Raw genomic sequence first — 14,421 nt, 5'->3', positions numbered from 1 at the left:
CCTTGACCAAACATATCTCCAGCATAAGCTCTCCTTGGTGCTGAGCTGAGATTCGCCTTCAGCATCTTAAGCACTGATCTTATATAACCCACTGGCTCACGTACAGACTGTGCTCTGCTGCTGATTCCAAATGGACATTTCCAAGGAAAAACGCCCTTGGCAATGTAAATTCTCAGCAATCCCCAGAAGGATCAAACCCAAAGAAGTAAATCTCTCCAGGAGAAGCGTTTGAAGGGCAGGAGGGTGCCAGCACAGCACTCCAGACACATCAGGGACCAGGGAAGATGGAGAGACCACGGCATCCAGTGCCGCTGACTCAGACTCAGCCATCACAAAGTCTAATATAATTTTGCTGCACATCATCACCCCAAAGGAGCCAGCACAGTAGGTGAGTGGTGTTGCAAGTGAGGCCAGTTTTTCACGGTGTGTGCTGTATTCTTACAGCTACTGATTCAGCTAAAAGCGTGTTCCGCCCTGGGGCTGGGCAATTACAAATTTAGCAGCTACAGTTCTAGGTCCAGAAATATCTTTGTGGTAACCTTTCTCATTGCATCTGGGAAGAGCCCAAACAGGAAATCTCAGGTAGAAATGGGAAATGAAACCTCATAATTTGAGTCATCAATCATATGGTAAAGTTAGGAGAGGAGTTAGCCTGAGTACAAAGGAGCTTGTCTCTGGCAGGGCTCCTAGAAATAGAAGCAGCAATTTCTTCTGGTTTCCTGGAAATCTTGTATCTGAACTTGCTCTTATTTTCCTTCTGGAAAAGGACTAAAATCTGACCTACTTTTGAGCAAAAGAGCCATTGGGATCAGAGTCCCAAAATAGGCCTGGGCATAGACGCTTCCTTGGTGCCCACTGAAGCTGGTTGTTCGGTGTGATGAGATAATGCTCCTCTGGAAGAATTTCAAACAAAGACATTCTGTAACCAAGGCTTCAAATAAAATTATCTGCCTTGTTGTTTAGGGCTACAGAGTCCATCATAATTTTGAAAGGCAGTTGTGTTTTGTGTCTAGAGCCTGAGTTTTGTCATAAATTTTTTTAAAAAAAGGCATGACCCTGGTAACCAAACCGCTGAGGAGCCACTGCTCCAAGTGAAGTCAGACTCTGAAATCAGCCCTCACAAACAGTTGTTTTTGTGGCCTTTTGAAAATGACTCTTTTCAGATGTGCGGTTGGAAATTTGCCAGGCCGCTCCAGATATTTCCCCAGAGGTCCAGATGGTACAAAAAGACATGGAAAATAAGACATGTCATTCTTAAATAAGGATTAGTGACACTCTTGCCTTGCTGTGAAGCGCTCCCATTGTATCAGTGTGGGTTTTGTGTGCCTGACCCGTAGGTCTGCAGTCCTTTGCAAGCAGAGGATGCCATGAGGGACTTATGCACCCCATGTATCCATGGGTTGAACACACCCCAAGCAGTCCAGTCTCACTGGAGGAGATGAGAAGCATCTTCCAAACCAGCACCATGGGTTTTTCTCGCTGTAGCACTTAAAGCACTGTTAGGGTGAAAATCCAGTCAGTCTCAGAGCACCCAGTGAGCCCCTGGCTCAGCCCCTCAGGGTGATCCTGAGAGCTGCCCTGTGACAAAATGCTTGAAATCTGCCTGTTTGCTGTGGGTGAGGAATTCCAGACAAGGGGGTTTGGAAAAAGTTGCCACTCTGTTTCGCAATGAAGACCAGATTTTCAAGAATTCCTACTGAAAGGAAATTCCAGCACATTTGGAAACTAATTTTGGAGAACAGAAATATTTCCATGCATTTAGTGGAGGGAGGGAATACATGTCCCACACGGAGCACAATCCCCTGCATGGCTCTGAGCACCAGGGTGTCACTCAGGAGGACAGGGGGTCCTGGCCAGCTGAGGACACTTCCCAGTACCCTGGGGAGCACTTGGAGATGTCCAAACAACTCCCCGGTAACTTGGTAGCATCTGCCTCACATTTTTGGTTGTATATCTGGTTTCAGTCTTGAACAAAAAAAAAAAAATGAGCCCTGGAGAGCACTTGCTCAGTGTGTCTGGGCAAAGCCATGGGAAGCCCGACCTGGCAGGCTTTGAGAGGGAAAGCTAAGCCACTCCCCAGCCTCCCCATCTCCAAAAGAATGCTCCCAGAGCCCCTCAGGACATGGAGGTGGGGTTTAGCAGGACTTCAGGAGCCTCCTGTGGAGCAGGGGGCTGCCCAGCAGAGCTCCCAGAGCACAGTCCTGGCTGCTGGAATTGTGGGAGGGTCTGGACCGTTCTCCAGCTGCTGGAGCAGTGGAGCTGGGGCCTGACTCATCTCCCGCTGTGGGATGGAGCTGGGATGGAGCTGGGATGGAGCTGGGATGGTGGGCAGCCTAAAGGCCACTGCTGGCCCTCACCCCCGTGCCCAGCTGCAGAGCCCAGGAATGTTTCCTGGGATAATGATAGGCTGGTGGAATCTGCCTGCCCGCCACACTGCTGCCTGCAAAATCCTATTTTTGGCACCACCGCCATCCTAAACCCCAAACCATAACACTGCAGCCGGAGTCTGCCCCATTCCCAGAAATTCCAACACTGGAAGAGGCAGGGGATTTTTCTCACACACCCACACAGGAACTTAGAAAAGGAAAAGCTGAATACAAATGCAGAAGCTGGTGGTGGTGGTCACCTAAGCCCTACCTAAGCATCCAGCTTGGAGAAGCTGCTGTCTCCAGGGATGTGGAATGCTCCCAGGGCTTTTCCCAGGAACTATCTCTGCCATCAGAGTGATGGCAGCCTCTCCCCTAGAGTGGGTCTAGGCTGACCCACTGCCACTGAGCTGAAATGTGCCTGCCATGTTGTGAGGAGAACAACTCATTGTGTAATTGAGGAATCTGAGTTTCTCCGGGGATTATTCTAATTAGACTCTGCCTATTTTTACCCCATATCGTGTGTTGGAAATACAACTTTCAAACCACACTAAAACAGCCAAGTTAAATACTGTAATAACCCTGAAAATAGGGTTAGTGACTTTAATGGCTAACAACAACATTTCCAGCAATAACTCCGAACCAGAGGGATAACTGCCATGCTTCTTGGCACAAGCTGGACTCCAGGAGAGTCAGGGATCAATCTGCAACCCTTGACAGGAGCCCATGAGTCCAGCAGCAGAACCACTGCGAAGGATGGGTGGCTGAAGTCGCTCAGATAAACACTGTCAAATCCTAGAAACAAATTACATTTACAACAGCTTCTGTATTCAGGGATATCACTGCAGCAGGTCTCATAAATTTTCCAGCAAACCAGTGATTATGGCTAACGGGAAGGAGGCCAGTGGCTTAGTGCCCAGAGTAGCTTGGGAATCCTGGGCTCCCTCACAACTCACGCTGGGACCAGGAAGGAGCAGCACCAAGTCCTGCCTGACCACAGTCCCACGGTGCTGGGCAGCTTAGCAAGCCCAGGAGAGCCATGGGCCTGCAAGCATCCAACACCACTGGGCTTGAGCCAGGTTGTCTTTTCCCAGGCCATGTAGCAGGCCCCTGTACCAGGACCTTGCTGCCTAAGCTACATCCTCAAGCTCAGAAACTGAGGTTTGGCAAAAGCTCTGGGGGAAAAAAAAATCCCTTCTTGTTCCCAAAATATCACACATGCTCTACAGTGGTCCAGCCTGGCACATCTCCAGTTACGTGGTTACGGGTTTGGAAGGACTGGGGTTAAACTGAGCTCCAAATGTACACAGAGTTTAGAGCTTATTTGACAGCTGTAGAACTCCTGCTCAGTTTAAATCCTGCACACCATCCCCAAGGCCCTTTTGCTGTCCCCCACCCTGTCCCTTTTCAGGTGGGGTCTTGGTCCTCCCCAGGGTGAGCAGAGCTGCCCTCTCCCTGCAGTCAGCTGAGCACCAGCTGAAGACCTGCATCCAGTTTGTGATGTTTGATGAGTTTTCTGGACAGATCACCAGGTGCATGCCTGCTCTGCTTCTCCAGGGCCACCCAGGACAGCTCCCTGGCACTGGGAACCCATCACACCTGGGCTTCCAGAGCTGCTTGGGCAGAGAGGCTCCTAGAGAAAGCCCCTGGGATGCCCAGCTGCAAAAACTCTCTGCAGACACCTTCCAGGGTCCCATGCATTTCACTAGGGTGAAGCTGGCTTCACCTTGAGTACAACTCCAAACAAAAAACTGGAAGAGATTGTCCAGACAAGGTGCCCTCACTTGTGTAAGGTAACATTCTCCTCTGGTACCCGTTTTCCATGCACCTCTTGCAAAATACCTGCTAGCTAATCCAAGAGCACACCTGGAAAGTCCTCAGCCCGGGCCTGCTGTGTGCACAGCTCACAGGGGGCCTCCCACATAAGGGATTTTCCTGAACACAAGAGACCAAGCAATTTTGACAGCACAGAGATGGTTAGAGACAAAGTTTGGACCTTTGGAGGGTTGTGGGTTTTTTTGTTTTGCTACGTTTCCTGTGGTCTGGAAATGCAAGTGCCACTTTGGTACCTGTCCTGAGCTTTGGGAACACCCATCCAATGACACCAGCAGGGTAAAATGCTGCTCAGCAGACAGTTTCTTTAATGCCCCAGGTTTTTGGCCACTGTAGCCCACTATGCCAGTGCCAGTGGCTCATTCCTTTCTCATTGGGGAGCATCTCCATATCCCGGGTCTGTGGCTGCAATCCCATATCACTGGTCCCACCCCCTCTCTGCTGGTGTCCTCCCCTTTCCCATCGCTCTGAAACTCGCTTGACCTTCCTTCCAGCAGTCCCAAAAATAGTTTAAGTTCTTTCCATTTTTAGAGGCTAGTCAGGCTTGAACTCCATTGTGGATTCTGGCAGCAGAAACCCAGATGCCCAAGTCATAGGATGAAGGTAGACTGGGAGCACCTCACTGTGCCCTGGGAGATGGTTCTTCTTAAACGAGACCATGGCATGGAAGCTCAGCTTCTCCTGCTCCTGATCACACTGAATCTTGGGTATATACATTATCTCAAAATAGTGGGATCAGCCACTGGACTTCTCTAGGGAAAGGGCAGGCAAGCAGCACACTGCCGGGTGACAGGGCAGGACAGAGGAGTTACTCACAGAGGCATTTCCTTTCTCATGATAACTCGGTTTATCTTTGATTAGAATAGGTTTGGGGTTTTTTTAAACTCCAACCAGTCAGCCTGGGAAAATAGTATGGCAGTTCCTCTAACTGCCCTGCAAACTGCTTGTGGAAAGCATTTGTGAGGGCTCAGCTAACCCACAGAAATTGCTCCAGACAGGCAGCACTGACTCCAGAAATGTGTTATGCAACAGTTAATTTCTAAATCTCCCAGTCAAAAAGCCTAAGCTCAATTCCAATAGGAACTGGCTGGTAATGGATTTGGTGTTGATGCCAGTGTGAGGTGTGTAAAGAGCATGTGTAAATAACACCTTGGGCTGTTTGGCTGTAGCCACTATAGCAAATACATCAAGCTATTGTGCTTCCCCTACAAGCCTGTCATCACACACACCACCCCAGCTGGCAAACCCCTTGCCTTTCTTTTTTCCTCCCCAGATGTTTCAACCTCCAGTTTGAAGCTGACATCTGGAGAAGTGATGTTGTAGAAACGCTACACATGAGCAGGCCAAATATGGGATGTGCTGTGCAAACGAAAAGGTAGTGACAGCACAAAATTAATGGGTGTCCAGATGCAAGTCAATAAGTGATGTAGTGCCTGTCAATGGCTTCCTAGTGCAAAAACAGGCGAGAAACCTTGTTGTACTGAGAGGCCTCCCAGGAGGGATGTGACATCTGGCCAGCCACAGTTCCTGAAAAAAGGCACTCTGAAATCTGACTCCCCCCAGTTAGTCAGCATCTCCCAGTGCCCCTCTCTGCTCCTCACTCCCACATCCTTGCTAAGCCACCCCGCTCCTCTCCCATCTTTTCATCCTTTGTAGCCATTTCTGCCAAGTACATCTGAGATATCTCCTCCATGGTATTTTGGGGTCTTAGCCATCTCAAGAGATGAGACTGCAGGCAGGGAGCATGGGGGATGGAGGTAGGAAGACCTCCTTTAGGGGACAGGTTCACAAAGAAAGGCTTAGAGAACTCCTTCAGGGAACAGGCAACTGCTCTTTGAGTTCCACCGTGGGCAGAAAGAGCAGATTTTCCAGGAGTTCTTGGTAAGAAACCTGTACTCATCAGGCTGGTGAAAGATGACCATTTCTGCTGCAGCAGCAGTTACCTTTTTATTGGTGAACCCATGAAGGAAACCATTGCTGTTGGGACTCTTGCAGCAGAAGGCCTGCGAAGTTGTGTGCTTTGAGTGGTGATTGTGTCTGACAGCAGCAATGGACTGCTTGATCCTTAAGTCACATGAAAAATTACTGAAGGGTTTTGGTGGAACAGGAGCTCTGGAGGTCTCCAGTCCAACCTCCTGCTCCAAACAGGGCTGGCTGCAAAGCCAGAGCAAGTTGGTCAGGGCCTCTCCCAGTTGAGTTTTGAAAAATCTCCAAGGATGGAGGTCCCACCACCTTTCCAGGTCCTGTGTGGTGCAGGGGAACAGGAGATTCCCTTGTTATTCCCTGTGGCTTCCTGCCCTTACAAAGCCCCTGTAAGCCCCATGAGCAGCACAAGGTGTGATCTGATCCCCCTCCATCACCTCCTCCAGGGTGACCAAAGCCACTCTCCCAGTGGCCCTTCCCTGGACTCTCAGTTTTGTCCTTGTCTATCCCACACTGGTTGCTGTACTGTCCAGGAAGGTGGAGAGAAAAGTGAAACAAATCTATTGGCTGCATTAAGGCAGTTTTCAATTTATTTTTTTTTTCTCTGTAGACATGCTGAGGAATTCTCCAGCAGCTCAGACCAAAAAAGAAAACCGCAAACCCCAGCTTCGGTCATTTTATTTACACAAGGAGGAATGCAGGAATTTTGACTTACTCCAAAGTATCTTTGGTTACCCTGTATCACTACAAATTTGTTAAGAGTAGAACTAACCCACAATGCCACTGAAAATGCAACTGCAAGTTCTAATTCAAATACCTACTCCAGCCCACAAAAGACACAGCTCCTGCTGCACTTCAGAAACACATCAGCAGAGAGAAAACAGGTAAGTAGGAAAAAGCTGTAAACTAAGCAAATGTGATAAATTTTCAGGAAGCAGGAAGAAAAAAATTGGGAGTTTAGCTATTTTCAAAGTAATTCCTATTTTTTCAGTGAATATTTATATTGGCTCTGTGTTCCCATCTTTCCAGTCAAAATTCTGTTTCTCACCACGTGATGATGTATTTTAACATGAGGCCAAAAGGGATTCATATTCCAACTAAAGCAACGTGGATGTGCACTTTGTACACACGTGATCTGCCTTCAGAAAGGCTGCCTGGAGAAAGGCAAGAAAGTTATAGCTCATTGCAACCAGATGTGGTGTCAGTCTCAACCAGGTCCTAGACTAGAAATGGAAACCAACCTCTGACAGGCAGCAATCTACAGTAGGGGAAAAGGGATTTCTGCTTGGAAAGAGATCATGGCTTATAGTCCCTTATGGGAATTTATGTATTCTAAAATGGGAATAAAACCTGCTTCTGATGCCAGTGCTTGCACATCCTCTTTGGCCACCCATGACAGCAGAAGGGCGAGCAGATGGGGCAGAGGCAGATTCAGCAGACCTTGGTTAGGGCAGAGATGCCCTAGGGAATTGCTGATTGCAGTAGAATCACCCCCAAACTGCCCAGGAATGCCAGGAGAGGCTGCCTTAGCCACAGCACTGCTTGGCAGAGGTGTCTTGGGTTTGAACTTGGTTACCTAGACAAGGTCATTGGAAAGCTGGTTGCAGAGAGGCTTGGAGGTGCTGGAAGAGCTGGAGCCCTGTCACCATTTTTGCACAATTTCAGGAGCCATTGCTCAGCAGAGAGGATTCCTTAAACATTTGATGTACCTTCAAAGCCTGCTAAAAACCACTTACAGAGAGATCAGGCTTATACTGCCAAGAAGTGTTCCTAGTTTGTTTGGAGGAATCACCACCTCAAACAGAGTAAGATGCCTTAGCAAAGGGACTCATTTTTCATTACCAATTAAATTTATACTAGGGTTTTCCTGACATAGTTTTATTGATTTTATTGATCTTTTTTCTTTCTTTCTTTTCTTTCTTTTTTTTTCTTTAATTTTTTTATATTCCTAAAGCCACAGCAAAGCTGGAACACAGACCTGTCTTGACTGAAGCAGCGGGTAAGGACGGAGATGTTAAAAATGAGTGAGCACTGCAGAAAGCATTAGTGATTTACATGTAAAAGCAAACTTTACCTATATTGTATTTATGCCCCTAGACCGTTTCTTTTTTTCCCTGGGAATATGTGAGTTCCCATCTCTTCAAAAGGAGGAGTTTGTTTTCAGTGGCAGCTCTTGGAACCGGAACACTGAGTCCAATGCCAACTGAAAAATTGATATGCAGAGGGTGCATCCCACTGCTTTCCAGTTACTTAAATTCTTACCCCGGAGCTCAGGCTGCCTGCGTTTTTCTGGGAAGGAAATAATCACATCAAACCTAAGGGATTTGTTTGAAGACAGATTTGAGGGTTCAAGAACCCTTTTGTTTAAAGGGGGCCTCAGACAGAAACTGGAGATCCTTCATGTTTAAGTTGCTCTTTGAGCAGCGGAACAAAGTACAGTTTCTGAGGCTCCTGTGTCCCATTTCCCTTCCTTTCCACAATAACCTCTGTCTCCTCTTGTTTTCCTGAGGACCTGGTAATGCTGACAGCTCCCCTCTGCCTCCTGTGTCCCACAGGCAGCATGCACTGGCTGGCCACTACATCTGTGCTGATCACCCAGAACACTTCAAACAGTGCAGGGAATCACTGAGCACATTCTTCTTTCTTTCTGTAAGGAGGGACATGATTCCCGGTCTTTTTCCTCTACCCAGACACCAGGTTTTATAAAATCTAGAGGAACTCAGCCTGCAGATTCAAAAGGGGAGGAGATAGGCAGTGTGAGTGTGTAAATTTTCTTACCCTGGGAAAGAAGGTTAACGGGGAAATGCAGCAGCAATTTTAGTTACAACAATAAACTTGAAACGCAGACCCCAAGAGAAGAGGTCTCTGTCTCTTGCTCTGGCTTGTGAGCCCTAAGATGAGCCTCTCTCTTGCAGCATTTATGATTTTTCTTTCAATCTAAGAGGGCCTATAATTAACTTGCAGTGAATGCAGAGCTAATCTTTGGGTTGCCAGCACAGTTACAGGCAGTAAAGCCTTTCTCAGATCAGGTCCCACGTGCCACTTCTGGTCAATGATTATCCCTCGCAGAAAGCTCCCTCCAGTCACCTGTTTACATCCCAAATGTTCTCAAGTTCTGCTATTTCAGGCTTAACTCTTGTGACCTTAGTCAATGATACTCAATCCAAGCCTCCTCACCATATCCTGCAGGGCAAACAACTTCAGGTCCGTTTTAGTAACCAGTGCTATGTCATGCCTGTGGTCAATGACTCTAAATATGCCCACGCCCATATGCTTCCTAAATTTGGATGTCTGTGATAGCAAACACCAGGGGCTGGGGTGGGCAGTCCTCTTTCACCAAAGAAGAATGCAGGGCGTTTTTGCTCTTTGAACATTCTCTTTCACCTTCTGGGCATTTCCTGGATGAACTTAGATTTATTAGAAGATATCAGCTAAGCAGGATAAGCGAAACACTTGTGACTCCTGCAAAATGTCTCTAAGAGCTGGATGAGTCAGATAACAGGCCCGTGGAGCAGAAGATATCTACCCCCAAGAGCGGTGAATTGTGAAAGCTTACAGACAGTATGAAAACAGGTCAAGTATAGAGTCATATTTCTCCTAAATACTCCACCAGACCCAGTGGTTTGTGGCTCGGGACTTCCTGAGGCAGAGATGCTGTGTCTGTGTGTAATAGCCTGGACAGACTTTTCCTCCTGGTATTTCTTCAATAGGTCCTTGAACCCAAACAGTATTTTAATACTCACGGTATCCTATGGAAATAAGCTCCTCAGTCTATGTGTGAATTGTCTCTCTCTCTTTTTTTTTTTTGATCCTGGCACTTTCTAGGCCACTTCCTTTCCTTTTCAGTCTTTGCTCACTCTCTCCATGCCAAGGTTTGTAATGAACCCCTAAGACAGAGAGTGGGTGGGTCCCATTCAGTACATAACTTCTGATCTCCATTGGAAAATGCTCGGATGTTTTCCCAGGAGAGCCAGTAAGTAGGCGACCAGTCTTTATTCCATTCATACAACACAAGGATCACCTTTGAAAGTCCCCTCCCAGTAGCATTTCAGTATTGCAAAGGGTACAGGATTACTCCTGTAAAAACAACTGCATCCTAATTTGCATATTTTCTGTCTGCTTTGAGACACTGGTAGAGTTTATCTGAACCCCTGCTACCTGCTGGCCTGCTGACACTGCACAGGATGCAGAACCACGGCGATTCCTCAGTGTATTACCCTGCCCCCAGCTCTGCTGAGGCTCCTCATTCGTGCCTGTCTCTCCTCTTACTGCTCCAGGCTATACCTGTCAAAGGTGACCTGCTGTTCAGTCTGGAGGACACGGATGTGGTGGCAGCAGCAGCAGCAGGAAGAGATTTTAACCTCAGCCAGGTCAGGGAGCTGGTTTAAGCACAGCTCTACAAGTCATTGTACTGGTACAGTGATGGGGAAACTCTTCTGAGAGGCAAGGATAAGTGGCTGGGGGCAAAGAGCCAGAGGAATTTCTTTAATTGGCTTTTTCCTGCATCCAGCACATTCTGAGCACCCTCAGCACAGGGGCAGAGCTGGAGATGGTTAAGAGCTCTTAGGCTTGCAATGCTCTGACTCAATATACATACATATACATACATATATATGTATGTATATGTATGTATCTACAAATCCCTCTACACTCTCATGGATACTCTTTCTCTGTTTTGACACATTTATAAGCATGCTTGCAGCATGACTCCTCTTGAAAATACTGAATAAGCTCTATTTAACCCCTTCAGAAAAGGAAACTAGCATGTTTTAAAAAAGCTTGGCTGATTGCTGGGGCAATCATCTCATGCCTCCCAATCTCCTGCCAGTTCAGCCGAGCCTTTGGTCTCATTCTCCAGCTTCCCACTGCTCCTGTGCAGCTGCGAGAGGCCCCCAGGCACAACTGTCCTTATGGCACCACCAAAACCAATTTCACTGGAGATATCATGTAAGCAATCAGTCCTACAAACGTAGGGAGCAGAGCCCATCAGCCCAGTCACTTGGGTTTTGGCTTTTTTAATTTTTTTTTTAATAGTTTGGGTTGAAAGGGACCTTAAGGTCACCTAGTTCCAAATCCCTGCCATGGGCAGGACACCTTCCACTAGACCAAGCCTTGTCCAAACTGGCCTTGAACACTTCCAGGGATGGGGCAGCCACAGCTTCTCTGGGCAACCTGTGCCAGGGCCTCACCACCCTCACAGGGAAGAATTTCTTCCTAATATCTAATCTATTTGTTCCTCTGCAGCGAGCAATCCTGTAAAGCCAAGCATTTCTGTCTTGTCAGAGAACAAAAATGTCTTTCATACAAAACAAACAAACAAAAAAGACTAGTAGAATCCATTAATATATTACTAAATAGGACTTGCCTGCCCTCTCTGGTCCAGAGGTGAGGCTTCCAGAAGGTCTGTTGCTTGAACAATTTGAACAATTACAAGCAGAGCGCTTGCTAGGATTCCTTGCACTCTGAGTGCAAAGCAGGAGGACTGGAATACACCGTGGATGGATGTCACCAAATTTAGGATAAAACATACACATCTGCTTATACAACAAATTGAATGGGCTTGATTCACAGAACTGGACATTTGGTCTGTGGCTCATCTTGGGTGTGGGAGATACCGAGGTAGCTACGAGCACCTCTCCCTTCCAGTAGTGGGTTAGTTCTGGTACTAATTTGAGGGTTGTGTGCACCTCAAACAGCCACTGGTTGGAAATAGCTCTGAATAAGACTCACTGGCAGTTGAGGATAAGTAGGAAGCGGCAGCCAAGACTGGATGTCAGGAGAGGCCAAGAGGGGATGTCATAAAAACCCTGTGCTGTTTGGAGCGTTTTCATCCATGGGAATTCTTCACTAGTTGGCTCACAAAGTGTTGCAGCTGTCTTGCAGTGCTGGCTGTGTGAAGTGGCCAGTCCATGGTCAGTGGGGAACTCCGTGTCTCTTCCTAACGGGACAGAGGAGGCTTTCAGCAGACGCTGCTGAAGCTCCATTTGGCACCTTACAAAGAGAAAACTTGAAAATCTGCCCCTTCTGCTTTATCCATGCTGATCTGCTGTCCTCGCTGTAACAGGATGGTAACTCTGCAGCCTGCACAGCCTGGGAGCCGTGGGGAACCACTCTGCAAACAGTTTTTGCTCCAAGAAAAGCTCGGCGCGCTGCGTGCGTCCATTGTGCCACAGACCCCGGGGTCTGCGCCGGCCAGATCGTCCAACCACGGATTCCAAGTCATTCCTATCACATTGAAAAGTTTTTGCCCCGCAGGGAGGGGAACTTTAATCTTCTCCAACAGATCGGCTTTTACAGGAGGCTATTTTAGGTGTTGATTCTGTAACAGTGAAGTTATTGGACAAATGAAGAACATGGCATATGCTGTAGCTTGGAGCAATTTGCATTCCTCAGGTGCTAAAAGCTTTAAATACTTCCTTTGGGCATGAAACAGATCTGCTGTCAAAGAAGCCAGCATTCCTGAGAGTGCCTGTCCCACAGACTCCCACAGGAGAAAGTCTGCAGAGCTGAACTAGCCTGACCCCAGGAAGTCCTTCCCACAGCTCCTATTCTTGCTCATTTTCTCCTTTAAGTTTCATAATTCGCTGAAAGGCCAGTTTGATGTTTGATTATTTTTTTAATCTTCCTTTTCACGTGCTTTCTTTGGTCTTCCTCTGTTATATTAATACCACATTAAAGCTGGGATGTGAACCGTGCAAGTCGGGAATTCCTTGATGCTCTTTTGGAGACACTCAGTCAACACTGTTAATCATTGTTAAAATCTTCTCTTTGCTGATATACAAATGGCTCCTTTCAGACTGGAGCTAAACCCACATGTGCTGCCAGCAGGTAATGTCTCTCCAGGGAATCCTCCCTCTTGTGAGCTTATTTTTGTTCATTTTAACTAAAACATCATACAGAGATCTCCAGCATCAATAACTTTAAGATTTTTGCATGTTTCCTTCCCTTTCTTTTTTATACCACTACAGTAGCAGCGCTGTCGTGCTTTACAATGATGATTTAAGGGCTTTTCAGTGCATTCTTGGTGTGTTTCTTTGGGCTCCAAAGTACATCAGCTGTCTTTTCATGGTCAAAAAGAATGAATATTGTGTCACAGACTCTGTGTTTGCTCCATTCATGGTTGGTTTGGGTATTTTTTTACATCTTCCTATTAAACTGGAATAGTAAAAATTGGTAATTCTGGGCTCAGTTCAGGGTTTACAGGAATGCCAAAGCTTTTTATCCAGTTTGCTCACATTTGAACTCACCACTGGACTGCTGGTCCCCATTTCTGCTTCCATAAGAACACCTTTAGCCACTCATACACCTGGCTGCACCTCCAAAGCTGTCAATGTCTTCTAAAATAATAGTCAGTAAAGTAACTTATCCTTCTTCCTTCCAAATTCACAAAAGGGGTAGAGAGTAAGGGCTCATTCTCTGCATCGCTGGTTCCTAGCTGGAGCTGTCCTGGAGTATTTTAACACAGAAAACAGGAATAAATCCATTTTGATCCATCAGACTTTCCCTCATACCCTTGGTGCAAATGCTTGTTTATGAATCAACGGCCCCAACTGCCTGTTCCCAGAATGTTGGGAGGAAAAACCGTATTTTTCACCCCATTTTGACCATATGCTCCATCTGGATAAAAGCTGAAGCCAAGAATTTTTTCCTGCAGGCCAGATACTCGTTATTTGGGGAACTGAGGGAATAATTAATGCGGCTCCCTATAAAGCCAGCTTGTGACCATGAGTGTTCATCAGAACGTGCATTCACCCCTTTACTTTTCTGAGGAGAACCACTGAATGGTTTGGGTTGGAAGGGACTTTAAAGATCACCTCATTCCACCCCTTGCCATGGGCAGGGACACCTTCCACTATCCCAGATTGCTCCAAGCCCCATCCAACCTGGCCTTGGACACTTGCAGGGATGGGGCAGCCACAGCTTCTCTGGGCAACCTGTGCCAGGGCCCCGCACAGGGAAGGATTTCTTCCCAGTATCCCATCTAACCCTGCCCGCTGGCAGTGGGAAGCCATTCCCCCTGGTCCCATCACTCCAGACCCTTGTCCAAAGTTCCCCTCCAGCTCTCTTGGACTCCCTTTAGGCACTGGACGGGGCTCTAAGGTCTCCCTGAGCCTCCTCCGGGAACACCCCCAATTCCCTCAGCCTTCCTATTGCCGAATTAACGATTAACATATGAAACAGCGAGGAGTGCACGAAAACCAGGGGGAGTTCAGACGCTGCTTACAGAGGGTCTGTGCTCCAGAAAACAAGACCCACAGCGAAAGCACAGAGCGGCGGGCCCGCATCACATCCACATCCG

At 47.4% G+C, this 14,421-nt stretch overlaps 1 protein-coding gene across 1 annotated transcript in view; it reads right to left on the bottom strand.

Moving 5' to 3' along the window:
- Nucleotides 1–14,403, bottom strand: part of RHBDF1 (rhomboid 5 homolog 1) — a 59,708-nt gene extending 45,305 nt beyond the window's left edge. Inside the window, exons 1-2 of the mRNA XM_027683500.1 lie at nt 14,347–14,403; nt 11,488–13,568 (exon numbers count right to left, since the gene is read on the bottom strand). The gene's annotated coding sequence lies outside the window, so the exon portion shown is untranslated. The remainder of the gene's footprint in view (nt 1–11,487; nt 13,569–14,346) is intronic.
- Between the last annotated feature and the right edge of the window lie 18 nt (nt 14,404–14,421).

This window comes from Neopelma chrysocephalum, unplaced genomic scaffold, assembly GCF_003984885.1.
Source record: "Neopelma chrysocephalum unplaced genomic scaffold, ASM398488v2 Primary Assembly neopelma1_65, whole genome shotgun sequence".
Lineage (NCBI taxonomy): Eukaryota > Metazoa > Chordata > Aves > Passeriformes > Pipridae > Neopelma > Neopelma chrysocephalum.
This window is presented reverse-complemented; position numbering and strand designations above follow the sequence as displayed.